This window comes from Pinus tabuliformis, chromosome 8, assembly GCF_031772625.1.
Source record: "Pinus tabuliformis cultivar Carrire ecotype Pingquan chromosome 8, CPIR1, whole genome shotgun sequence".
Classification (NCBI taxonomy): Eukaryota; Viridiplantae; Streptophyta; class Pinopsida; order Pinales; family Pinaceae; genus Pinus; species Pinus tabuliformis.
Genome location: NC_142294.1, coordinates 372,237,720 through 372,240,910, shown reverse-complemented (window position 1 = coordinate 372,240,910; position 3,191 = coordinate 372,237,720).

Below are 3,191 nucleotides of genomic sequence, written 5' to 3'. Positions count from 1 at the left end.
GGAGCCTAGCCCATAGCCAAACCTCCGCTCCTACTATAGATTCATTGAAGGAGGTAGGGTGATACCACATAAATTTACCATTTCTCTATTCTTTGAAATTGAAAAAGAGAGAGCAAGGACACATAGGTGGATGCGGATTGCTAAATCAAAATGGGTAGAGTATGTAGGCCACATGGAAGAGAAGATGCAAGAAATGGGAAGAGAATTAAGTAGCATAAGAGATAAGGAAACAATAATGAAATCTCAGTTAGAGGCTGAGAACACATGGCTAAGAAAGTAGCTACATGAAAAGGAAGGCCAATTGGCAACTATGAAAATTTTATCCATGGAGGCACTTCAATGTAGGATGCTAGCAAAGTCATATAACATAGTTACCGATCGAACAGGAACTATTACCTCAAAACAGGTATTCGAGCACTAAAAATCCCAAAAAAATATGAAAAAACAACCCAAAAATAAAAAGTGTTGATTCTGCATCACCATTTTTTTTCAGTGTAAATTTTCAATATTTTTTAAAAATAATAGTAAAAAAAAATAAAAGCCATTTTGTTTGGTGCAAAAAACACTTTGAAATCAAAAAGCGTTGATGCTAGAATAATGTCTTTTTTTTCAAGGTACATTTTCAACATTTTTTAATAATGACGTTAAGAATAAAATATCATGACTCTGAAAAACTTTAAACTCCCAATGATTTTCAAGCATGAAATTAACGATAAAATATCACATCTTTGAAAAGCCTTACAATTCCAATGATTTTTAAGCATGACATTAAATTTAAAATATCACTTCTTTGAAAAACCTTAAAATTCCAACAATATTCAAGCATGGTGCTAAAAAAAATATTTATAACTGTTTTCAACCATAATGTTAAAGATAAAATATAACGACTTAGAAAAAATTAAAATCTTGACAATTTTTCAACCATGAAATTAAAACCAAAGATTATGACTACAAAACAATCTTACGTTTTCAAAATATTTCAAGCATGACATTATGAAAAAAATTTATGACTAAAAAAGCTTTAAAAATGAACACTTGAATGAAAGAGTTATTATACCAAAAGTAATTTTTTAAAATGCTAAATGTATAGCGATTTTGAAATCTTAGCATAAGACAACTTGATATATTGGAAAAAAAATTAAAAAATCAATTATCGAATTGACACACATTGTAGGTGAGTTCAACCCATTGTAATGAAAACTTAAAGACCGACCATGAAATTAACACATTGTGTGCCAGACTTGATTCATTATAACAAAAAAATTGAAATCAACTATCAAATTGCACATAATGGGATCGGGTTGCTACACAAGCATCTACATGGGTTTTACAAAAAAAATAAAATATATAAAAACAAAAATTCGAATAATAATAATAATAATAATAATAATAAACATGACAAAAAAATCAAATATAAAAAATATATAGAATTGACATAAAAAAAAAAAACTATAAAATGTAAAAAAAATTAACCATATCATGTAAAATTTAAAAACATAAAGAAAAAAGAGTAAAATAAAATAAAAATAAATAAATAAATAATTTACAAAAATAAAATAAAAGATTAAAAGAAATTAAAAACCTGAAAATAAATAAATAAATTTCCCCGGCCACCTTGAGGCCCAACCGGCCATGGGTGGCAAGGTGAGGATTCATGACAAAAAAAAATCAAATTTCGTAAAATATATAAAAATAAATAAAAAAACCATAAAAGTGTAAAAAAGAAAAAATCAAAATTAAGTTGTAAAAATGAAAAATTTTAATACAAAAATAAATGAATAAAACAAAAAATAAATAAAAAAATATAAAAACAAAGAAAAAAAAATTAAAAAATATATATATAATTTAGGAAAATATAAAGGAAAAAAAAACAAAAACCATTTTCTAAGTTAAAAATAATAAATAAAAACAACCTTTAAGAAAAATGTTAACTAATTACTAAAATATAAAACAAAATAAAAAAACTAAATTAGAATAAAAAAAAAATTAAAAACCATTAAAAAAATAAATTTTAAATTAAAATTAAAAAAAATTATACTATAAAATTTAAATTATAAAAAAATTAAAATTAAAATAAAAAATATTTAAGTTTTACAAAAATAAACTATATTATAAAAATAAAAAACAAATATTAAAAAAAAATTCAAAACATATTAAAAAAAATTCAAAGCAATTAAAAAAAATAAATAAATAAAAGATTAGAAAAAAAGAACATAAGAAAAAAAGAAAAAAAAAACAATAAAAAAACAATACAATTAAAAAAAACCATTAAAAAAACATTAAAAAACAAAAAAAAACAATTAGAAAAAACAATACAATTAAAAAAAAACAATACAATTAAAAACAAAACATAAAAAAAATAAAAATAAAAAACAATTTAAAAAACAATACAATTAGAAACAAAACATAAAAAAAAATAAAAATAAAAAACAATTTAAGAAAAACAACACAATTAAAAAAATATTAAAAAAAAATCAAAATAGAAACATTTAAAAAAAATATAGGCAAACTTCCCCCATCCCCGCCCTTCCCTCATCCCCCTCCCCTCCCCACCCTTGGCCAGACCCCTCCCCCCTCTGCCTCCTCCCCCACTCTCGTCCCGTCCCCCCGACTGCTCCCCTGCTCACTCTTAGCCCTCTCCCTCCATGCCTCGACCCCCGCGACCCCACTGCCCCCCCTGCTAGAATCATCCTACGGCCACTTGGCCGCTAGCTAGGGGCCCAGGTGGGGAGAGGAGGGGGGGCGGAGGCATCATGGGAGGGAGTAGGGAGAGGATGGGGACAGGGGAGGGCTGAGGGTGGGTAGGGGTAGGCGGTGAGGGAGAAGGGTGGTGGGGTGGTGGTAAGGGGGAGGGGGTGTTGGGGTAGGAACGGGGAGGAAGGGGTGGGGGGAAGGGTCAGGCCGGCAATGGGGAGGGGAGGGGAGGTGGGGCGGATGAGGGAGGGCTAAGGGTGAGGGAGGCTTGCCTGTATTTTTTTTAATTGTATTTTTTATGTTTTTTTTTTTTTTTGTTGTTTCTTTTTTTATTATTGTTTTTTATGTTTTATTTTATTTTATTTTATTTTGATTTTTTTCTTTTTTTTTTTTTAAATTAATTTTTTTTTTTAATTTTTTGATTTTCTTATTAACATGTTTTGTTTTGTCGGGTTTGGTTTTGTTTTTTTTTTTAATTGTTTTGAATTTTTATTTTT